Below are 26132 nucleotides of genomic sequence, written 5' to 3'. Positions count from 1 at the left end.
TATTGGGGAGTGATCACGGAGGTTATCTGATAAGCAGCCTGTTATATATGACTGGAGGCTCTTACTGACTAGTATCCAATCCAGGGTAGTGTGCTTGCTGGAGTTTTTATTTATCCTGAATGGAATACAGGTGACTGGACTAGTTGGGTGAGGCCATGAAGGTGTACATGATGGGTTGGATTGTTGCCAGAACAGGATTGCCAGTCAATATTGAAATCACCTAAGATGATAGTTTCTTGGGGGGGATGGTGGGTAGACCAGCTGAGGAGGTTTTCTAGTGGAGGGATGTTTTGGCCAGGTGGGAAGTAGCATCCAATTATGTTGATGGTTTTGTTTTGGTTAATTTTTAGGTTGGTATATATTATTTCTTCATTGCCTATTTGTGGAGCTGATGATTTTAAGATCTGGATGTTTAGATGCTGTTTAAATATTATAGCTACACCACCTCCGTTTTTGTTTAGCCGGTCTACTCTTAGTATGCCGTAACCAGTAGGGAGTATTTGCTCACTGGTAATGTGAGGTTTTAGCCAGGTTTCTGTCAGGATGACTATATCTGGGGAGTACAAGTCTATGGTGGCATGGAGTTCATGGACTTTGTTGGATATACTTCTAATATTTAGGCTTAGTAGACGGACGTCACTTGGCTTTCTATTGGCTGTAATATGGGAGAAGTTGTGTTTTCTAGTCTGATTATGAGGATTGGGGTTGGAGATGGAAGGACCAGGGTTGGGGTGGATGTCTCCACTTAGGGCTAGTTTTGATATGCATGAGATTATTAGTTTTCTCAGTTTTTTAATGTGTTTGTTTATAAGGGAAACTTTATGATTGTGCTCTGTGGGTAATAGGTATGGTGGGAGGGTTACTATGTTAAGTTGTAGGAATGCTTTATGTTTGAGTAATATAGTTGGTAGAATATGTGGGGGGTGCATAGGGATGGTTCTTGAGCTGGTGGGAGGGGAGCTGAGTGGGGGTGAGACATGAGTGGTGGTGTGAGTAGTAGTACAGTGGTAGTGGTTGAGTGGGGGAATGATGGAGCTTTGGTAGGATGTAAGATATGCAAGGAGAGTGAATGCAGTGAGCATAGGAAAGGTATGCTTGTACATGTTAGTTGAGGAGGTGTGATGGTAGTGGGAAGATGGAGGAGGTAGTGTTGGGTTAGCGCTGTGGTTGGCTATTGGAAAGATGGGAGGGGTTTGAGTGCAATAAAGGTGGGACCACTGGGGGCAGGGTGGGGAGTGAAGCAGGTAGAGACCCTGTTAGTTGCTCGTATGAGGGGGCTGGAAACAATCACAAAGCAAAGACAAGTATGTGTTAAGAAACAATCACAATTGACCAAGGGCTGCTCTGAAACTGTAAGTCATTTCTTAATTTCTCATGTGGAAAATCAGGATAACCTTGTATCAGTAGGCTACTGTGGTCATAGTTTAAATTAACAAACACACAGTATTGATCAGTTATGGATACTATTTGCTAACAGAAGGGAATAAGAGAAAGTGGAAGATGTGTGTGTGTGTGTGTGTGTGTGTGTGTGTGTGTGTGTGTGTGTGTGTGTGTGTGTGTGTGTGTGTGTGTGTGTGGTGGTGGTGGGGGGGGCTGCTTAAAAGCCAAAGCAGAGTTCTCTCCAGGGGAAAATTAATATTGGCTCAAACAGGTAGACACATACTCAAAGTTAACTGTAGCTGTTTGCAGACAGTTCAGACCCGGACTGCGCTTTTCTTACAAGAATGTTAAAGGTGGTACCACAGTCGAATACTTAAGAGTGGTGTTAGGTCTAGAAAAGAAGAGTATAGAGAGGAGTAAGCACTTTTGAGATGGTAAATATATATTATAAAGATTACAAAAAACACACTGAGCTTGACTCTACACTATCTTTCAAAAACCACAAAGATGCCTGATTAGCTAAAGTTACTGCACAATTAAAAGCTTCTTATTCCCCTCATTCCAGTAGCTCCAGAGAAAAAAATGTCCTTCTATTCAGAATTGAATCTGCCCTACTCATTATCTCACTGAACTCATTATATAACATAAATGCCAAATGACCTGCAATGCCATATGCAAGTTTACTGATCTTTCACCTCAGCTTGAACACCTTTATACAACCGTCCTACTATCCACTCCCACATTTTAACTACTAAGCAGTGATTTCTACACCTCCCTCAAGAGCAACATTCAACTCAGGTCCTTCCCACACTATTTATAACAGCACGACAACAAAACCGTTGCTCTATAGTACCCACCCTTCAGTCTCAAAAAATTATCCCTGCCAACCGGAATCATCTCTACTCAGATCACAGAAGTATTGGTAACTACAAAGAGTTCAGGAAAAGCTATAGGTTAGGGGCTGAATTCTCTCGGGGGTAATTTTTGCCATTTCTTTTTAATCCAATTCTGCATCTAAGAAAGTAATACGCTGTGAAGGTGACAAGGTAGATGTTTTGAAATTTATTGTAATGCCTAGCTTGGAACAAAGAAGCATGGTTTCATCCCTCGCTTGTATTAGTAGATGCTTGGTGGTGGTAGTCAGGAGCCAGTCATCTAGTTATGGAAACACACGGAATCGTAGATGCCTCATGTGAGCTGTAAACACTGTCATGCATTTGGTGAACACTCTGGGGGCTGTAGTGAGACCAAATGGCAGGGCTCGAAATTGGTAATGACTGGCTCCCAGCCAAAAGCGTAAGTGTCGCCTGGATCACCTGTCCATTTTTATATGGTAATACGCATCCTGGAATTCTATCGAGCACATCCAATTGTCTTTCCTGAGAAAAGGGAATATAGACTGCAGTGTCACAATCCAGAACTTTGATTTGTTTTACAGACCTGTTCAATCTTCTGAGATCCAATATGGGTCTACAGTCCCCTGTCTTTTTTGGAACTAAAAAGAACCTTGAGTAAGTTCCAGATCCAATCTAGTCTGTGGGGACCTTTTGAATAACTCTTTTTTTTTTCTAGCAACTTGTGTATCTCTGATGTTGCATAGTCCCTCTGACCAGGTGGAATATCTGGGATGGACTGATTTATGTGAGGGGGGTGGGAAACGGGAATGTAATAACCTCTGGATTTGATTGTCTGTATCCATTTGTCTTGAGTGATTTCTAACCAGGTGTTTGGGTACAGTGAGAAGCGTCCCCCGACTGCCTCCAGAGATGAACAGGCAGGCCTCCTTTCAGGACCGCTGAAAGGGCTGACCAGAGAATGTATCTCTGTTGCCCTGATTCTGTGGACCCCCTCTGCCACAAGATCAGCATCTTCCATTACTTCCCCCTCTGCCCCTGGGGAAAATGTCACCACGTGTGTCAGAAAAACCTTTTTGGGATTTGCGGAACCACATTTTTCCACCTTTCTGACCTTTGGGATAAGGTTTAGTGGGGATGGAAAAACAGACTCCTACGGCAGACAAGGTTTTCCCTTCCTGTTCACACCTGGTCAAAGTTTCTTTCACTTTTGACCCAAAGACGGACGAGCCATCAAAGGGGGTGTTAGTGAAGGAAGATTTGAAGGGTTCAGCAAAACTGCATAAACGCATCCAGGAATGTCTCCTTAAGGAGATTCCCGTACCTGCTGCCATGCTCGCTCCATCAGCTACATATGAAATCAGTCACATGGAGGAGTTAATCACTGCGTTGTCGGCGGAGAGCTGAGAGGAAACTTTATCTGTGATCCCCAAAGCTACAGTACCCTGAAGAGTATCTCCCAGCTCCTTTAGGAGATCTCTTTGAAGTCTTGTAAAATGGGTCAAGTAATTCAGCGACTGCAGCGTAAAAGCCGCTGAAGGAAAAGCATGCTTTTCATACCTGTCCATAGTCTGGGACTCTTTATTAGGAGGATGGACAGATGAGGAGGTCTCTGACAACTCCTTTTTGGTGACCGCTGCCACCACCATTGCATCTATAGGGACACCTTTGGTTAAAAATTCCTTTTCTGTAGGAACTGTAATGAATTTATTGGGCCTCTGCAGAACAGGCTCAACTGTATCTGGGGAAGTCCAGTCCTTACAAGATATCACATTCATTAGTTAATCATAGGGAGGAGACACTCAGGAGGTGGAAGGGTGAGACCCAAAAGCCTCCAGGTATACCTCCTCATCCTCTGAAGGGTTGGTGGGCTTCCAGCTACCCCTCTGTTTAAGGATCTCAAGGATGTCAGCAAAGGAGACATCCACAGAAGGGGACCGTCGGGACCCTTCCGAATCATCCAGGTCAGTATCTGACATGACAGACTCAGGGGAATCTATGTGCTTCCTCTTGCACAATCTCTTTCGAGGGACTTCCTCAGAGGGGGTACTCTGGTGAAGTTTTGGAAGAGATGATGCCACCTGCAGGGGCTTCCTGGGGCTCTGGGTCTTTACACTTGGGGGGGAAGAGAAGATGTTGAGACCAACACAGGCGCCTGGGAGGGAAGAGAACCTGGGCTAGAGAATGGAGCAGTCTGGGGTGACAGCACTCTCTCCATCAGCTCAAAAGACCAATCACTCCACTCTAAAGAGGTCCTCGGCTCCGAGGAGACAGGGGACCGACCCCGAGGCAGAACGGGCAATTCCAAAGCCGATGTAGGAGCCAAGCTCAACCTCGCTGAGGCACCAAGGGGTAGAGTTGGATCAGACAACTGTCCGTGCCGACTCCCCTCCCTGGACCCGGTCAGCTCCTAGACTCCTCAAAATCTGATGGAACTGAGGAAGTTGAAGCACATGTCGGAACTGACGAACCTAAGGAAAGTCTTGGATCTGACGCATCCACTACTATCGGACCCAAGATCTCTGGCTCCGAAACCACAAGACGGGATGGAGGAGGAATCGAGGATGGAAATGATGACTTGGACAGTTCTGATTACTTTGGGGCCAGATCCGATAAAAGTTTTGCTAGTGCTGGTGTTCAAAGCAGTCTCTTAAACACCTGCTCCATGTCATCATCAGATAAGCTCCTAGAGGAATGGGAGGATAATGACAGAGATCTTGCCCTTTCCAATATGGGTGATCTCAAAATGGGAGTAACTGGCTCCAAAATTGGAGACTGTCATGTTGTCAGCAACTCTGTCATCTCCGAAGACACAGAAGGAGCCGAAGAGTCAGATTTCAATTTGTCGGAGCCAACAGCCTTTGGTTCTGAAGCGACTATTTTTTTAGGTGGCTCCGAGGCCAGAGCTGAAACAGCAGATCTTTTAACTTTTTCAGCTTTGAAAGAAGGAGATGATATTTTGGAGCTCTGGGATCCCTCTAACACTTCTGAGAAGGGAACCTTTAATATTATAAGCTTATTTTTTCACTCTAGCAGGACCCTGCTACTAAAACCATGACAAATGGTACACGGGTCTTGCAAATGGAGGGCACCAAGGCAATAAACACAGCTAGAGTGCCCATCTGTAATCGACATTTTTTGACTACACTGATCGCATTTTTTAAACCCAGACTGCCTGGGTTCTTTATGCTCTTTTTCCTTTGACATGGCTAGGAAAAAATATACTAACAATTAGGGTTACCACCTGTCCCACTTTGAGAGGGACAGTCCCTCTTTGGGCAGTTGTGTCCTGACAAAAAATATTAAAAAGGGCAAATGTCCTGAGATTGTAAGACATAATTATGTCCCATATTTTGTGTAATAGATGCATAAAATAGTCATTTCTGTATCTAAAATACCTAAACGTTACAAGAAACATAATAAACAACTAAACTGCTACACGAATAAGCTTTTATTTAGGAAAAAAGTTAAGTTCTATCCTTTGTACTGACCGTGGGTATGTGTCGGCCTATAAAATCTGATGTGTGTCTTGAAAATGTCCCACTTTGGCCATTTGAAAAGGTGGCAACCCTACTAACAATATCAGCAACAATTTAAACTTTCTGAAAAAGGCTATCTATGTTAACACTGCAAAACGTCTTTAAACCAAAAGGGCTAGCCTACTAAACTACGAAACAAACTACACAAGTATATATATATATATATATATATATATATATATATATATATATATATATAATGTCTTTAACCACTAAAAAGGTAGCCTCTACAAAAAACACACCAGTATATTAAGCACTAATAAAGAATTGAAAATTTTAAGGAAGAATTCTCTAACTAAAATGGATTCTCCTGAACACTAACAGAAGACAGACAAAAACGAGGGTAGGAGAGCAGCCCTCTAAGTTAAAACGGCTGCTAACAGCCCTCTAACTTAAATGGGTCTTGCAACAAATAGGGGAAAGCTCTCTAATGAAAAACAAGCTTTGATGACAAAGACCTGAAAAACAAAGGGAGTTAATTTCACTAACTAACTCAGTAAAAGGAATTTGCGACTAGTCGCACATGGCAGAAAACGGTTTTAACAAGTTTCTTCTGAAAAAAAAGAAAAATTATTAAGAAATACATAATAATAAAACTACTTAGCCAACGAGCCAGCCAGAAGACATCTCGATCGCTTGAGCGGCAAACGAGATCTGGGTATTCTACCCTAAGCATCACGGGATAGGGGGTTAGCCTAGAGCCAGTGGAAGCTCTCAAGCTTTTGTATTAGGCCAAGTCGGAACTGATGCTCGGTTCCGAGCCCCAACCAGCAAAAATTAAGGCAAGATAGGACAACATAACATGAGTAATTACCATGCTCCATGTACTACAAACTCATGAATATAAAAAAGTGAATGCTCTCTTTAATGTGAAGACTCTGGCATACTGTTCAATATTCAGTTAAGTGAAGCATGTTTCTCCACATGAATATATTTGTTCAGAATACCCTTTGATGTACTTGATTTGTAATTCACTGCTTTTGAATGCTTTTTACAGAAAGATATATGCTTAGTAAGATATAATGGCTCTATAATTCTCAGTGTTACGTCTGACAAATATTCCAGGTCCAACCCACCTACCTGGTTAACAAAGTCTTAAATAAAAAAAAATACATTATTTATACCTTTTATGTAACATATTCAGAATCTGTTGTTTCTGTTTTACCTATTAAGAAATACTTGATTAAACTGTGTTTACTTTTCTAGCAAAGAAAGACAGGCATGTTGATTACAAGGATATACTCATTCCAATCCAGAAATATGTACTATCACTGTTTACTGGCATGTCATCATTTAACAGACAGGCACTTTTTTGCAGTCTTAAAACACTGTCTCTTGCTGCCACATTAACAACTGATACATTTTTTTATAACTTGTCAAAACAGAAAAATAAACATCCTTTTACAGAAGTAATCTTTTTTGCATGGGGGTGGAGGCAATTAAATAATTGCTGCTATATTTCTGCAATAAAGAAGCCAGTGCATTGTCAGTACTGAAGCATGTAATTATGGGAGTGCATTCAATGCTGCAGAAAGTGCGAGCAGCCTCCAATAAAAACAATGATTTGTAAATACAATAAATTTTCCAATCAGCAGAAACTACAGACAAAGGCAATTGTGTAGCTTAACTAGACTAGGAACAGCATCAGTGACTAGCAACTGGTGAATTAGACTGTTTGAGTCATGAAATTATACATAAAGAAACAGTTTGCCTCAAAAAATGAAAGGGAGTCAACCTTGGAATATATCAAAACATAGTAAAGCCAAAATGTGTAATCAATAGAGCATCCCCAATAATGTTAGTGATAGCAGATTCCTTAATTTAATATTGTAAATCCTGTACTACAGTTGTGGGAATGAATACAAAAAAACCCTTTAAGTCCAGCAACAGCACAGGAGTGCTTCTATACTAGTTTGCCACTTTCATACAGTAAAGTGTTTGAAAGAGTTCGGCAGGAAGCAGAAATAGGTTCCACAGTGCACAAGGCATATGTAACAAGCAGTTGGTCTTGGTGTTCAGCACCTGCATTGCAGCAACATTTGTACTAGGTAGGAAGCAGAAATAGGTTCCACAGTGCACAAGACGTATGTAACAAGCAATTGGTCTTGGTGTTCAGCACCTGCATTGCAACAGCATTTGTACTGGGCAGGAAACAGAAATAGGTTCCACAGTGCACAAGGCGTATGTAACAAGCAGTTGGTCTTGGTGTTCAGCACCTGCATTGCAGCAGCATTTGATAAAATCTCATTGTTCTACAGATTTACTTTGTGCAGGCAAAATAACCAGTCAGAGGTCACTGTAGTTGAATTAACCTACATCATAAAGCCAATTAACACAAGGGTACTAATTCACATGAAATGCACCATTATGTACACATATCGTTTCTTACACATGGCAACTATGTGCCAGGACCACGTGATACTACTGCGACTCAGAATCATAATTGAACTAATGCATTATATAGTTTAATCAAGAAAAGCAGTCACCCCGTGCTGCCATTTAATGTTCTACTATGCAACATTTAAATTACATATACAGTTACACCTGAGTTGTCATGAGACACTTTTTAAGTTAAGCCTCAAATAACAGATATAAACAAGGCACCTTGGCAGACCCATACTAGCCAACATTCTGAGTGCAAGTTACAACAGCACAGTGTCAAGAAGAAAAAAAAAACAGGAATCTTAAAAATACAATCCATTTTGCAACACTCTGCATGAAAAATGGCACAGGGCAATGTGACCACATTGTTGTTAAGAATCAAACCTGGGTTGACATTCATAAAAATGTCATATGTGTTTGCAGACAAACTCAAGAATCCACAGTAATAGAGATGGGGGTGGAGTGGGGAGACACCAGAGTGTCAACACTACATCTGACTGCTCAGACAAGCGTTTATAAGTTAAAAAGCTCAGACAAGTCTGTATAAAATAAAAATGTCGGACTATGTACCAAGCAAGGGGAAAGGAAGGTAGGCCAAAGCCAGCTCAGGAGCAGTGGGAGTGAGAAAAATACTGCTGGAGAAACCATGAACAAGGCAGAACCTATCCATAATGTAATTCAAGCGACAATGCTTTTAACGTTCGTTCTCAGTGCAAAAGTATTTATAAAAGTATTGTACAGATCAGTTTAAAAAAACTAACTAATAAAAACAGACCTGTGATTCTGTGCAAGAAGCATATCCATTGTGGAAACAGACTCAGGTAACAGCACTTAAGACCAACTGATTGGAAAAGTAACAATGGGGTCTCTCTTTTTTTTTGATGAAATTAATTAATTCTTCAGTGCTTCAAAAAGCTAGATATACATTCCTAAGTCAAATAAGCCATCATTTTACAAAGTCCATAATATACCAGCAACTGCCTCTATTCTTTCCTGGATTGAGACCTTCTGAAGCATCAAGTGGACTAGTGCCATCTCTAGAACAAACTGCAAAAGGGCAATGGAAGTTTGCAGTGTTGATGAGACAACCCAGTTTTCAACAGCTGGGTCATGTGCTTAGAACCCTTATCTAGCAGCAGTCCACAACCTAATGAATCTAGCCTATTTTGTTGGGCTGGATCTCTGTCATATGAATGGTAAAATAGCTCAGCAGCAGATTGCACTGAATCAGATAATCACTGTTCATGACCTAAAAGCAACCCAGATGCAGACCCCTCAGGCAAGAAGCTATATATAAGACCGCTCTCCACTTGAGGGACTGACTTTATATACACGGACAAGTGGAAAATGTTTAATAGTAAAAAAAAATTACATTTTCACAAACTGCAAAATTGCATTGCAAATTTGTTTTGTTCTATGTATGTCCCTACATACACAGGACTTTGCGTTCTGTACCATGAAACTTAATATATTTGACCCTGAAGTCATTGTATCTCAGACAAAGGGAGGAAAGGAGATTTCTCCAAGGTAATACAATTATATTTTTAATTAATTTGTTAACCAAGTAAGTGAACTGATTTTCAGAGACTTAACAAATTAATTAAAAAACAGGTTCACACAATACAAGTCTTTGTCTACTTTGGTGCAGTTTTAAACAAAGGTGACTACAGAAACCAAGAATCAGTGGCTCCATCTTAGCTAAACTTCAGAAAACCTATGATAAAGCATTCCACATGAGGATGACTGGAAGTAAACTGGTGAGATTGGCAGAAAAATGGCTGTCTGTTCACATGTAATATTAGGTAGAATTAATTTTTCTGGTGAATGGGGACTAGCTACTCGGATGCAATGGTTATAGGACAAATAATTACAGGGCACACAACTAGGAGCAAATAACTCATCCCATCTGCAGAAAGACCTCACACATCAAAAGCCCTGACAACTAAAAATGATAAGACTTAACCAAAGAAACTGATAACTGAGTGTCCACACCAATCACCCGACACAGAAAGCAAAACCACACCCTCCTTATATTTACAAACTATGACAAGAAAGGAAAACAATTGCTAGTGTTTAGTAATCACTTTCCATTCTCTGTGCTTGCATGAACCTCAAGTCAGTGAAACAGTGTTGTTTCATAACTTGGATTTGCAATCACTGTCAGCTCTTATAAAGATGGCTTTACTTTACTCATCAAGTCCACAATCAGACATCCTGTTCTTCATGCAGCTGTATACAATACCAAGTCCAATCTTTAATATTTAGTTCCATGTAGTCCCATAACACTTGAGGGCTGCTTAGTAACAATTTATTCACTGAAGATGCCAAGCTCAGAGCAGCCTTAGGAGGTAGAGAAAGCCCTTCTTCAAAATGGACATAAGACACATTACTAAGCCTACAGCAAAGTAACATTTGGGACATCACTGTAAATAAGTGTGAGGTAAGACATACTGGTTGGAAGAGTACAGGACAAAGCAATGGCTACAGCAATGGCAAAACAGAGAAAAAAAGGAGAGCGTGATCCTGCCTTTGTTTAAGGATTAGTGAGACTGCGACTGGGACACCATGTTCAAGTTTTGGAAGTTAAACCAAGTTTATTCTTCTGCAAACTAGGTGAATGGACTGATCCAAATGGATAGTTCTTATCCAGATCTCAGAAAAGAAATGAAGTGTAAACTAACATTCAAGGTGATGACAAAACAAGGAAAATAAAAAGAACAAAAGCAAGAAATTATACCCAATAAGAAGCTGCCAAATAAAAGAAATACTCAATATACAATGACTGAAAAAACAGTATTGCTTACTACAGATAACTAAATGGCAAAACTAAATATAATAGATTTCATTCAGAGAAAAATAAGTGTGTGAATGTTGCCTATGAAAGAACACAGATTTTCTGTTAATAAGACACGTTAAGCATAACATGTATGTGATGAGATAAAGTACCAAATCCTTGCAATCAACTCGGAAAAGGCTTTGTCATAAGCAACGGTTTAGGAATGCAGATTGTAAAGTTAGCTGGGAAGAGAGTAGAGTAAATGAAAGGACTGGGCAAGGAACAAAAACTTTGTTTGAAGAGTAATGGGAAACAACAGATACAGCAGGTAGAACAAACTAGTAGGTGGCGTCAGTCTGATTATTGATGCCTCTACAATTTTATATCTTAAAAATAAATGGATAAAGCTGATTAGCCACAATCATGAGCATTTGAAGGCTAGTACCAAGGTGGCAAGGAAGGAAGACAGTGGTGTAACCAGGATCCCAGAAGTCTGATCTGAAAAAAAAAAGCTAGTATGGAGGTGTGGTACCAAACTTGTGGTGATGTCAAGCAACATTGTTTCTGTTACAGAGTAAAGGTGGGAGAAAGTGCACAAGTGTTTTTAATGCATACAACACAATGGAAGATCTGGGATATATTAAGAGGCTGTGTAACATAATCCTAGCGATAATAACAATTCTCCCTCATTCAGGTGCTCTGTAAAGACATATTAGACGGCACTCTTCAGCCCAATTTAGATTTATTATTGATAGGATTATGTTACAGGATAGGGAAAAGATAGGTTGGCATACTATATTAGATGAAAAGAGAAAAAGTGGATTATTTTGTTGGGTGCCCCTTTTGCACTAGGGCTTAATGAGTCGTAATCCACCAATGGGAAGCTACTTTGGAGTATTTATATGAAGCATGGAGCATTTTACTAAAACGCACTGATGTAGGCTTAATAGCTGAAACCGATATGCTAGTTTGGTTTTTAACATGCTGTTAATATGCATGTTTTGATATTGATGTTTGTACAATAAAGTACCAATGAATGCTGACGTTGGAGTACTGGCCGTTGTGGTTTTTGGATTGTGAGGGGATTGGCCATGCACCAAATCCGTTCCTGGCATGTCAGAGGAATTGTGAATTGAAGAATTCTACCTATTTTCTCTGTGAATTATGCATGCATGTATTTAAATGTGCATGAGTGAAACTAACCTCTTTGAAAGGCAGTTACTGTAGGGAAGAGGCATTGGAAGGGTGTTTAGTTCACAAAGCAGTGAGAAAAGGGCCTAAGGTGCTAGGTCAAACACTCACTCTTACAGAAATGTGTTCAACATTTTAAAGTATACAATATATCTCCAAAGGTGACTACTAGGCTAATGACCCCTAGTGGCCTTTTTAAGCCTAGCCTGGTTTTCCATATGTATCTGTCAGGTTGATATTCTAGGGTTGTTTTATGGGGTACATGTAAACTTAATCATAGGGGTCAGGAATTTACAGGCTTCCTCTCTCTCTCTCTCTGTTAGAGATATACTTGCCAGGCCAGGGTCAAATTTATGAGTTCACACCCACTGGTCCAAGTTATTCTTGAATTAGAAAAGGGAAGAGATATGCTTGACATGGATGGGAAGCCTGATCCAGGCAAGGAGTAGTCTCTGAGATACAAACCTGCCCTGCAACATATCACCTTTATGTTGCAGAGGAGGTTTAGGCTCCTAGATTGGGTAATTATTATGCTATTTTTTTGTGGATGTGCAATAGGTCTATCATAGTGGGAGCAGGGAATGCTTTGTAGTAAGGCGTGGAATATCTCTTAGCAGCCTATACAGTTCTAATGCTTATAATTCTTACTCATCCCAAGTCACTTTCCATGCATTTGCTCAGTATCTTCAATGAAGACAGGTCAAAACATTCTTGGTGAACAGAACATCAACTCCAAATAATTATAATGGAGGTAGAATTATGCATTTGTATTAGTCTCGTACTAAAAAAAAGACTATTTGGAATAGTCAAATTAGACAAATTGATACATTTAACATTAAAGAACTAATGTAGAGTGCAAACTGTTGTTTGATAAGTTTATAGGTTACTATAATGCTGCTATTATAAGACAATTATACGAGGGAGGAAGCAAGCTAAAAATTGTCAATAAGAGTGCTTTTTTAAGAGTAATGTGAACATATATTCTTTGAGGTACACACAAGAAGAGAACTGGCCTATAGAAAGTTTGTGGTAAAACAGAGTCTGAAGAAAGTTTCAGGAATGCAAATCAAAGATGGAACATAGCTTGGAGTTAAGCCAAGTGTCTGGGCAGCAGCAATATATGCATGATTGTCACAGTTTTTTTTTCTCTTACATACTATATGCCAACATCTTCATACAGCATTGAGAAAGACTCAAACCCATAGCTAGAAATCTATCTCAGGCTCCAAAAGCTTTCCTCTTCATCTACAAAGTCAGATTTGTGGTTTCTTTTACTAAGAAACGATGACACAAACATCACATGCTCTGCTGCCAATTCTTTGAGCTGTCCTCCTTGACAGTGTAATAGTACTATGAAAGGAGACCACATGACTATATATCCTGGCACTTGGATATCAGCAAAGGCACTAAGCTTGTAAAAAGCAGGCAAAGGGTAGTCCTCTAACATGTTCCATTTATGTTGCAGATGAGGTATTACAGAGCTTCTTTACTAAGATTTAAAAATTGTTTTAGGTTTTAGATGGAGTATCAATCAGATATTAATTTTTAGCAAGACACTTATACTACTTCATTTTATCCCCCCCCAAAAAACAAACAAACAAACATTCAGAATGATATGCATCCACAAAATGTTCTGTGTTGGTAAATTAGAATACATATTTCAGCAGCATTCAATATTTCACTTTATTCACATAATAGCATGTAAACTATCACTATATCTAACTGGTATTCTTAACAGTCCTCCAAATCTCAAACACTTTGGGAACAAGGACACATACTTGTCATTGGTACTTGCAGCTGAAGATGGACCTGTGCTTTCATTTTGTAATCAAGTGAACATTTATAGGTAAGTACTAGGCTAGCTGCTCTTGCTAGTCTGTAGAACACCGAGTATACAGACAGGGCTTTGAGCCAGTCCATGTAGGACATGTTGTTTAGGCCTTGTATCCTTTTAGTATGGCATCTCTGTAGGCATTCCAGCTGTTGCATGTGTCTGGAAAGATACATGTCAAAGCGGGAATTATACTCAATGACTGGCATAATAAGGGCTGAGTAAAGGGGGACAATGACATCCTTAGATCTAGACAATCCCTTTGTTTATAAGCTGTGCAATATAGAAGGACTTTCTTACAACAATGGACACGTTGCTCAAAAGTTAGGTTACTGTCCACATGTGTTCTCAAATCCTGATCATCTGGGGCAACCATTAGAGATGCATTGTCAATGTGGTACTTCCCTGGTGTAGATAACAATGACTTCCCAAAGGATACAATAATGCATTTTTTGACATTTAGTTTCAGTGCATGATTTTGGCACTAGTTATTTATTTTGGACAAACCTTCTTTCAGGATGGTTAAATCATTTGGGGGTTCAATGACTGCTTCTAGCTTTTAGTCATCTGCAAACTTGGTCAGCCAGAGCTCTTTGGTATTGGCTTTTACTTCTGAAACGTAGATGCCAAACAAGAGAGGTCCCAGCAGAGAACCCTGGGGGACTCCACCTGTGACTGGTCTCTTTGTGGAGGTAACTTCCCCTATTTGATTTCCTGCGTCCTACCTTCGAGCCAGTGGGCAATCCAGTGACATAGGAATTTATTCCTCCCTTATGCAGGAGAATGACGTTAGCTGTTCTCCATTCAATTGTTACAAAACCTGTATGGAGTTTGAGACTGAACAATGTTGTTAGGGGTGTTGCTAAATTATGTTTCATGCTATTTAAGTTGCGTTCGTGGATATTGTTAAGACCCACTGATGCAGTATTTTTAGCTTTTGATAGCACTCTTAAGAATTGGTCTCATGTGATAGCTGGAGTTGAGGCAGTTTCAACTATATCTTGACAGAAAGATGGAGGTGAGATAGGGATAAAGTTAGGGCTAAATTTAATTGGCCAGTAGGTTCACTATAATAAGACCAGATTCAATAAAGCCTATACTAAGTGTACACAAAGCGTACACTGTTCTGAGTGAACAGACAACACAGACATAACTCACACTTTCTTCCTCCTAATTTCAGTTTTCTTATGGATATTCTTGCAGCTTTAAATATTGACAAGAATTCATAAAGGTTACCACAAAGTGTAGACTACATGTAAACTTAATGTAATCATTTTGAGTGACTAGAAAGCACAAAAAAATGTGATAAGAATTTTATTGAATACATATCATGTACACTTAATGTACACTTAGTGTAGGCTTTATTGACTCTGGCCCTATATCTTTTCCATCAGCGTAGGCAACAGTGTTCACAATCAGTTTAGCACATTGCTGTGTTGTGCTTTTGAGATTACGAACATAACTAAAAAAGGTATCATTATTGTCTTGGCTTAGGTAGCTCTTTTAGTCTCAAACCTGGCTTTGGTGGATTTATTAAGCTCCTCAGTTATTTGCTCATTTTAGCAACAAGGGCTCTAACATTCCAGGAATTACTCTTCTTACTTTTGGTCAAAATTATTTTCTTTTTATTGTAAAGCTTGTTATTATGGTTCCACCATTTGAGTTTGTTTCTGGTGTTTACCCTTCGCTTGTTCTACAGGGTACAGCTGCATCTGTGCAGCTGTTTACATGCTAGTATAGTGTGGTGGTGTACATTTCCATGTATTCAGTGGAGTTAACTGGATTTGGTGGGTATTTGAAGCTTAACAATGTATCACCTAGGAATATGTAGTTTGTCTTAAATACATTTCTAAAAGGTACCTCGGGTGGAAGGATCTCTGGTTTGAATTTTATTTTGAAGGACACTGTTTTATGGTCAGGCCTAACAAGTGATGGAGATACACAAAAGATGATGAAAGATGTCCCCATATTAGTAAGGGCAAGATCTAAGATATTACTCCTCTTAGTGGGTACTCTGATTGTTCCAAGGCACTTGTAATGACAAAGTCCAGGAATCTCTGTGTCGGTGCACTAATGGTGATGCTAGTCTATAGCCAGATAGTTTAGATTACCTAGGAAAATAGTATTTGGTTTAATAGTGAGTGATTCTAGTTCCTGTAGATAGGAATTGCGGCTTACTTTTGTCATAGAGGGAGTTCTATAGCTAGGTAATATATAGTGCAGGACATTTTGGATGGTTATTTGGACATGTGGAAGCTCTGTTGCATCATATAGATTGAGACACCTTCACCTTTTTCCCCTCCTGCAGAGTAGCTGGTCTAAACATGTGGAAAGTCCTTATAGCTGGGTGCACAGCCAGAGTGCTCTCCACTATTTTAAACCATGTCTCAGTCACTACACAGATGTCACCATCTGCCAAAATTAGAAGGGCTTGTAGGGAGCAGAGTATTTTGTTTAGGCTCCTAGCATTGATCAGTAACACCTTCATATTTTTCTTTGCTTATTTTATTATGCTGGCAGGTTTATCAGGTTGACATTGTCTAAAAAGACACTATGAGGGTGGACAATGTCTTTGCCAAAAATTGAAACCCTAGAGGGAACAGATGCAGGTCATTCCCAAAGCAATGTGGTCTGTCAATCATTATCCTCTCAGGCTGACAAATATTGGACCCTTTTTGAATGACACCAAAAATTAAGCCAATTGTTGAAGTCTATTTTTTGCTCATATCATGGCATCATCCTTGAAGAATCTATAATGCTGCTCAATGCTGGGAACATACTGCCTTGGACGCAGTCTGTGGGCTCCATCATGTCTCTCTTCATATAGTCCAGGTAGGTACACCTCAAGTCATTGACACCGACGTATACTATGACATAGTCATACTGGTACATTTAAGGACTTGAGTGCATGAGTGATGTAATGAATTCTGGCACCAAATGAGCAAGTAACCATCACTTTGTACTTGCCCAGCCTGTTAAGAGGCACATCTGTATGACTTACAATGGAGTCACTTATAGCAAGAATGTTTGGTTGGGTCAATGCCTGCTTTACAGACTCAGCATCCGTGACTTTGGGACTCCTTGTACTATGTTGAGGAGGTAGGCATAAATTGCTGAGTATGCTTTGTGATTGTGTTTTGTTTTGGAGATCTTTGAGATTTAGGCAAGTTAATTTTTATAATCACAGCATAAATGTTATGTGTATTGTGATGACCTTGGAGAGGTGTGGTGTGGTGCACTGCTTACGATTTTGATGTCTGAGTTTACTGTGTGTGAGATTTTTGCCTCAAAATATACTACATATGTATACCTGTCACATTTTGTGTTACGTTGTTTGAATAACAGATAATCATCAGACAGCATGAGACAACCCTTGCACTGTCTCAAGATATTTATCTTAATTAGGCTGGCTGCAGAAGTTGTGGGGAAATGCTGGAACATGATATGGATATGAATGACTCTGAGGGCAGGGGTGACTATAACTGCTTGGAGTTCAGTTTGTTTAAGACAATGTTTAGGTGGACTTGCTACTCAGTATTTAAAATTCAGTACAAAACAACTAGCCTGTAAATCTTCTGCTACTAGTAAGAACCAATAAACATAAGTGTAAGCAGTATTAATACACTCAATATATTAAGCAATATTATCAAAGGTCTTTTAGCCAGACGAGCAGTTTATGATGAGAAACTTTAAAAATGATATTTGTGTGTTTACTGTCAACAGATAAAAAACAGGGAGATGGAGGAATTATATGGACATTCTCATTACATCCATTTTGTACATACTTATAAACAGTGCTGCAGAGTACTTTGTGAATTCTAAAGTTGCTGTACACACTTCTATGAATTCTGAAGTGCTAGGACTAACCAGCCCTCACATATACGCTGAATAAAATTCTGAATGCTCTGATCATAATTTTCTTCTTCTTCTCTACCTTTTTTCAACAGTTAAAAAATCTCTGTGATATATTAAAGCCTTTCATTTAATCATGCGCACACACAAAAAACTTCCAACCTTTCATCCTTTATGCATCATTATACAACAGTTTGCTACATCATGGTCAGCGTTGACATCTTAAAAGAGAAATATACTGTATGTCCATCACCAAATAACTATATGCCCTATCTTATAGGCAATGAATGTGCCTGTCATGTTAAACCAAGATAACTTTGCTGGGGGTCTATATTATATGCTCAATGAGACTTTTCTTCGAACATATAATGATCAACATGTAAAGAGCGAACGGCCACGTCAGAAAATTTTTTCCTCTGGGAAAAAATTCAGTTGGCCGTTATTGGGAATTGCCCTTTTCCCCAGCGTAGAGTGATCTTGGAGTTGGTATATTTAGTTAAGGGGGTGTGGGAGGCAAAGCCCGTCTCTTAATTAGGGTTTTGAAGTTTGTGTTTTTTGTGTATGACCCTGTGAATTTTTTCCTGAGGAAAAAGTTCACAGAGGTGGCCATTCGCGCTTTAGAGCATTCGCTCTTTAGGTGTTGATGATTATATGTTCGAAGAAAAGTCTCTTTCAGCATATAATACAGACCCCTTTGCTGGGCATCTATTTACCCAACTATGATTCTCCCTCATTTTGGGCCTAAATTCTCACAACTGAATACAACATTAATAAAGCCACCTCATCATAAAAGCATGCCTGAACCATTATTCAAACATAACTACAAAATTCATACACGCCATCTTCAAAAATGAAACAAATAAAAATTCATACATTTATCTGTCAAAAAATTAAAATATTCCGCTTGTCATAAAGGCCATCTAAAAAAATTGTTAATTTCACAATGGGAGACCATTTATAAGTGATATCTACAAATAGGTTTAAACTCTATGAGGAACCCAGCCATTTACTTCTATAAAATTACAAACTTACTTGCATGCTGATCACAAATAGCAAGTAGCTACCTGACTTATCAGAGGCACATACCAGAAATTTTAATGTAATATGAAATCCACTTCACGTGTGCATGTTTGCTGAATCAAACTAAAACCTTATCATAGCATCATCATTCCCACCCATGCATGTATAAAACATACTGTTTCTTATGACTCCATGCTTAGGGCCACCCATAGCCAAATAGTCAAAACCCAGTATGAATGCCCAATGAGCCCTTCATCCTATCAACCCAAAATTCAGCTTGCAGCTAACCGCACATAAACGTCTCAAACATAGTAGGGACTAACTGTTGAAGAATGTGAGCTCTCTGGCACAATCACAACACCCCCCCCCCCAAAGGTGAGGTCTAACATTTCTACAGCTGAAACAATACTTGGGTCAGATGAAATCTAAGCTAAAAAATTCATCAATGAGCCATCACACTCTTGAACTAGAGAGGAAAAGGTAGTAGAATGGGAAGAGGCCAAGAATTTATTTGTACTGCAGGTTAGAGATTGCCTTCCCTATCAAGGACTGATATTAGAATATAGGCAAAGAGAAAGGAAAAGGGGGGGGGGTGCTAAACGAAAGGCCAGCACTGGTAGAGTTTTTAGTAGAATCTAGAACAGAAACTGCCATTAAAAATGGAATAATTAGTACAACATATAAAATATTGCATGATAACTATAAGAATCAATCAGAGGAGGTTATAAAGGATTGGGAAGAGAGACTGGATAAGAAATTCAAATGAAACAATGGGAGGATATATGTATGTCACCCAAATATGCAGCACAGTCTAGAAGATTTATGATTTTTACTTGGAAATGTTTACATAGATATTTTTATACCCCAAGTAGACTCCAGAGAAGTTTTCCTCAGGTGGACAGCAAATGCTGGAGGTGTGACGGGGAAGAAAGAGGTACTTGGGAACATATTTTCTGGGAGTGCGGTGGGATGGTGGACTTTAAGGACTCCCTACAGAATGCACTGTCAGAGATGCTGGGTGGGTAGATTGGTGTGACAAGAGAGATGATTCTTGTGAGCTATGATACAGAATCGGAATTGTCTAGACATGGTAAGGCCTTGCTGTGTCTAATTATGGTGGCTGCCTAAAAAAGCAATTACTAGAAAATGGAAATCAAAATCCAAACCAACTACATCAGAAGTAGTGAATGTAACAGAGATAAAACTAGAACTGAGATCTTTAGATAAGTGTAGGAGCAAACTACATAGGAAAAATGTGAATGGTCAGAAGAATACATACTGGGGAGGAATGAGGTTTAAAAGAAGGCAGAAATTAAATGAGAGGTGTAATGTTTGACTGAAAATGATTGGGTAGATTATAAGTGAGTAAAATGCCTGCAACTAGGATTGTGTCAGCCTGGTTCATTTTCATTTACATAAATGTATGATTGCTTATGTCGTGTGTCGCTCAGGTCAGACATCTTTATTATATACACACACATGAGGCTTAGTAACTTAAACTTAAATAAACTTATAAACAGACTGACTACTGCACTCATATAAGTTAACACTCTGGCTGTTCACTCAAAATGGCACTGCTGCCTGTACGTGCTCTCTGTTTATATGCACATGCCCTCACTTTGAAATACTTCTTAAAGTCACAACACACGCTCTGTTCTACATCCTTCCTCTTTGAGAAATAAGTCATGCATAGTAATAATGACAACAATCATTGACATGCAATTGTACAGAAATAATACTTTGACATGTAATTATATAGAACTAATTACAAATGAAACAATCATATCCGGGTTGTTGTGTATTTTACACTAGGTCTGGAAATACGGCCTGATCGTGTGACATAAAAACTAGGATTGGGTTTAGCAACAGGAACTATTTTTAATGAATGTTCAACTTCAGGGGCATCTGGGACATCATCAGGAATGGGAATAGGTACTGAGACATGTCCTTCAACAGGAACATCATCTGGATTGCTCTGAGGTCTAGACTCCGTATCACAGGTACGATGCTGTGATATTGATTCAGACACTGTAAGAAGATGCCTGTGATTTTTTCTGTATTCTATATCCTCAGATTCCACTACGTAAGATCTCATCTTGGCACATACACCTCTCACTTGACCAATTTGATGAAAATCTTTCACCATTTGCATCCTCACTATCTCTCCTTCTTTCAATGCACGAATAAATCTGCTCATTTTCTCATAGTTGGACTTCTGAAATGAACACTTTTTGAATAGCTGGGCTTTGATTGCTCTGGTGTTTTTAGCATTAGGCACCAAAAACTAGAACTGATAGGCAAGGTTGTTCTTGTTTGCCAAGACAGAAGTCTCTGAGCAGGTGAGTCAAATAAATTGTCACATGGTATATTTCTGAGATTAAGCAAATTCAAGAAAACATCAGTATTGCCACAATGACTTCTCTAGTAATTGCTTTGCACTCTGTACTGCACGTTCAGCTAGACCGTTTGACTGTGGGTACTCAGGACTACTGGTAACATGGATAACGTCCCATTCTTTTGCAAATTTCTGAAATAGCTGACTGGTAAACTGGGCACCTTTGTCAGAAATAACTTTGTGTGGACCACCATGGACTGAGAAATGATGTTTCAACTTAGTAATGACAGTACTAGATATTATGTTGGGTAGCAGATCAATCTCGAACCAATTCAAATAAGAGTCTACTAGCACTAAGTAATGTTGACTATTCCACTCAAATATGCCTGTGGCTATTGTTGACCAAGGTAGTTCATGAATCTGGCTTAGCTGAAGTGGCTCTTTTTGCAAATGCGGTTTAGTACTATTGCATACTGAAAAAGATGAAAGTACTTTATTGATATCTTTTGACAGAGAAGGCCAAAACTCTAGCCCTTCTTTTGGTAGCTTCGAACCTGGGTGGCCACAATGCAAAATCTGGATGTACTCATGTTGTAAGGAAGTAGGAATAACAACTTTAGGACCTTTAAAAATGATACCATCTTCCATCAACATCTCATCTCTATGTAAAATAAGGTTGTACTTCTGTTGGTACACAAGATTGCTTTGACGGCTGTCCAACATTGATGAAGTGGTTGAGCTTTTGGATCAGTCTTTGTATGATCTCTTAGTTCATCAAGTCTTGTGGTAGAAAAATTATGCACTTCCATGACACTGAAGTCAAAATTCTCTGCATCAAGCTTTTCTGTGGCATTTCTGTGCAATCTGGATAAGGTATCAGCCAGATAAAGAAGTTTGTCTTTCGTAGAGACAAGTTTGAAGTTGTACTTTTGTAATCTGAGCATCATTCTTTGTAGTCTTGCTGGAGCTGTATGCATAGGCTTCTTTAAAATAGTGACTAGAGGTTGATGATCAGTCTGAGTCTGGATAGCTCGGCCATAAATATAATCATGGAACTTCGAACATGAGAACACAATTGCTAAAAGTTCCTTCTAAATATGAGCATACTGCATCTCAGTTTGGATAAGAGTTCTAAGAGTTCTAGATTCATAGGCTACTGGTCTACCCTCTTGACAAATAACTGCACCAAGACCAAAGTTTGAAGCATCACATGAAAGAATTACTGGTTTGTGGACATCATAGTATCTTAATGTAGGTGGATTGGCAATTTTCTGTTTAGGTCATCAAATGCTCTCTGGTGTTGTTCCAACCATGGCCAGGTAACATTTTGACATGTCAGCTCTCTTAAGGCCTCTGATAATTCACTAAAGTCTGGTATAAACTTGCCCAAATAGTTAATCATACCAAGAAAATGCTGTAAGGCTTGGACATTGTCTGGAGCTGGCATCTCAAGAATGGCTGTTTGGTCATAAGTCTGAACTGGTAAATAAATGACCAACATACATAACTTCTGGTAGCCTGAATTTACATTTTAGAGGATTGATCTTTAGATTCACTTCACATGCTCTTTCCAGAACTTTCCTGAAGTTTCTGTCATGCTCTGCTTCACTATTGCCTCCAACTAGTAAATCATCCACTATTATAGCACATGGATAGCCTAAAAATTTGCTCCATTCCACGCTGAAAGACTACACTGGCAGAATTTATTCTAAAACGCATTCTGAGAAATCTGTATCTACCAAATGGTGTGCTGAATGTAGTCAGTAGTGAAGATTTGTGATTAACATTACTTGCCAAAATGAACTCTTTGCATCTAAGACAGAAAAAATAGTGGCATTTGGAATGAGGGGTAGCAACTTCCTCGACTGCACTCATAGGATGGTGGGGTCTCTTTAATGCTTTAATTCTCTTGGGTCAATGCATATTCTGATCTCATCTAAGCTTTTCTTATGAGCGACTACCATGGAAGACACCCATTCAGTTGGTTCTGTAACTGGACAAATCACACCTTGCTGAACCATTTTATCTAACTGGACTTTGACTCTGTCCTGCATAGCTATCAGAACTCTTCTCACTGGTCTGACCACTGGACTGACCTCTGGGTCTAACTTCATGGAGTAAACAACTGGAAGTCTACCTAGCTTGTCTTCGAAAATATCAGCATACTCTGAGAAAATAGCATCAGTGAAACTGGAACTAGGACACATGCTTACATGGTGGACTTCTTTGGTAAAAGAAAGCTGTTTCATTCTTAAACTGTCTCTCAGACCTAATAATGACTGCATATGTCTTTTGACTACATAAAATTGCAAGCTATAACTGATCCCAGCTGAATAGCATGAACTCACTAATGAGCCTTTGGTTTGAATCTCTTCTCACAACTGGACAAATTAAGTTGTTCACCAGCTCTTACTCTAGCAAATGTTTCTGCTGACATAACATTGCACTTTGAACCAGTGTCCACTTTGAGCTCTGTGGGTTTACCATTAATCAGGACAGTACAAAACACTTGTTTTTTTGCCAACAAATCTACTGCATTAACCTTCTCATCAACCACTGATACACCATCTACATAGAAAGTAGAGTTGCATCTTTCTATTTGATCAACTTGCCTTTTTGAGTTACCTTTCTTAATAAATATATGAGGCTTACTTGATTTAGAAAGCTTTTAAAAGTGGTTCCATTTTTTACACTTGTGGCATTGATGACCAAATGCTAAGCACTTTTTTCTTTCGGTCTCATGACTGGCACCACAATTATGACAGTTAACAATGAGACTTGACTTGGGTTTTGCTGACTCACCCTTATGCTGCACTGAGCATGTCTGTTTTACTGAGCTAGTCTTAGAACTTGCTGGAAAGGTACAGGCTCTCTCTGGAAATCCCAAAGGGTCTGCAGCTGCCATATGTTTAGGCTCGTTTCTGTTTGCCACATGCTGCATGCTGTCTACATTTGCTCTAGAGACTGCTGAAACCATGCTCTTATTACATGCAAGCATATTTGTGTACCTTTCCATAAACTCATGTATTTGACAAATCTCTATGGCTTTGCTTAACGTTAAATCACTGTCTCAAAGCAAAATCTTTCTCACTGCAGCATTATTAACACCACACACAAGCCAGTCCTTTATCAACTCATCTTTCAAATCACCAAATCTGTATGTTTTAACTTTGTTTCTGAAGTCAGCAAAAGTTTCTCCTGGCTTTTGATCACTTGTATAAAATAAGTGCTTCTCCAATGTAACATTTGTCTGGGGGTTGCACATTTCTCTAAATTTATGTTTCAAGCATTCAGGGTCCTCCCTTGACTCAGCTTGAACAACAATATGGAGGTTTTCCCATTCTCCTCCATATACTGCTGGTGCATGCACAAATGAACGTTCTCTTTCAATGGCTTCTGACCCCACTAGATTAAGGAGAATAAATGCCCTTGTACGTGCATCTTTATCAGAAAAAGCTTCTTGTATGAAAATACTGTATTCTTGCTCAAATACCCTCCAATTCTCTGCAATATTATGTTCAAACACAAGTGGACTGGGTCTGCAAAATACCTCTGCCATGCCAACACGCAATAGTAAACACCCTTGGAATTATGAATCAACATACACACATATACATCAGAAATTTATGACAGAAATTTGTAATTATGCTCAACAGCACAATAGACTCTTTGAAATAACTGCATTTTGTGAAATAAGTCTTAGTAGCACAAGAACACTTTGAAATCACTGTATTTTGTGAAACCACCCTTAGTGTAAGAAACACTTCATAATAACTGCATTTTGCAAATGAATTGTACACAGCACAAGAAACTTTTTGAAATGACTGTATTTGCGAAATAACTTTGTACAGTGTAAGAAACACTTTGAAATGACTGCACTTTGCGAAATAACTGTATACTGCACAAGAAACCTCTTGAAAGGACTGTACTTTGTGAAATAACTCTGTACTTTGCACACAGTAAACTCTTCCAAATAATTGTACCATAATAAAGCACACACTGCAAACACTTTGCACATGCTGAGATACTTCAAACAACTCTAGTTAGACTTTGAATAACTTTAGTCAATTCAGAATAGTAGCTTATATAAAAAATGGTCATTTACTAAAATGCAGCCACTTTGCTTTTCCATACTCATTTTACCCTTTTATTGTACTTGTTATGCCTGTTTGACTTCTGTCATGCTTGTTATACTTTTATTGTGCTTGTTTTACTTTTATCATGCTTGTTATACAAATCAGACGTAGTTCTGAATGCTCTCATAAGTATTTCGAATAACTATCAAATATCATGGTTTCGAACATTTTATTTAATCAATAATGTGTTTTGTGTTTTTCATTTGATTAATAATATGTTCTGTGCTTTACAAATGCTTCATTTTGTTTTCTTTACGAAATAAATCATTTATACAAGTTTTTTTATTACCTGAAATTTGCTTCTGACCTCTTTCATTCGTTTCAGCAGGTTAGGACAAGACTTCTAACACCATGTCATTCAGATACCCCACTCCTGGTACCATGTCATTCAGATATCCTAGTTCTAATACCAAATCGTTCAGCTGTCCCGTTTCTGGCACTATCCTGGTCAGGATAAAACAAACGAACAGTTGTGGGTTTGGTTCAAACAGCTTTATTATATAGAAACACATCAGAATTGAGGCTTAGTAACTTAAATAAACTTATAAACAGACTAACTACTGCACTCATACATGTTAACACTCTGGCTGTTTGCTCATAATGGCACTGCTGCCTGCATGTGCTCTGTATTTATATGCACGTGCCCTCACTTTGAAATGCTTTTTAAAGTCACAACACACACGCTGTTCTACAACTGATGGTTTAATAAAGATGTTTCTTTTTTAAAAAAGGAGCAGGAATTGAATAATTTATGTAATGTTGTTTAGGTTACATCATATATAGCAATATATGTGAAGTACAATGTTTGTTAATGTTAGTTTAATACAGTTTGATTA

The 26132-nt window shown here is 39.0% G+C and overlaps 1 long non-coding RNA gene across 1 annotated transcript in view; it reads right to left on the bottom strand.

Annotated features, from left to right (window-relative positions):
- LOC122804077 overlaps window positions 1-25728 on the bottom strand; it is a 219087-nt gene extending 193359 nt beyond the window's left edge. The window contains exon 1 of the long non-coding RNA XR_006365169.1: window positions 25586-25728. This is a non-coding gene — a long non-coding RNA (uncharacterized LOC122804077). The remainder of the gene's footprint in view (window positions 1-25585) is intronic.
- Between the last annotated feature and the right edge of the window lie 404 nt (window positions 25729-26132).

Source organism: Protopterus annectens, chromosome 6.part0 (assembly GCF_019279795.1).
Source record: "Protopterus annectens isolate FY-2018-M chromosome 6.part0, PAN1.0, whole genome shotgun sequence".
In the NCBI taxonomy this organism is placed as follows: domain Eukaryota; kingdom Metazoa; phylum Chordata; order Ceratodontiformes; family Protopteridae; genus Protopterus; species Protopterus annectens.
Note: the sequence above shows the minus strand (reverse complement) of the source record. Positions and strands in the feature narration are given on the sequence as shown.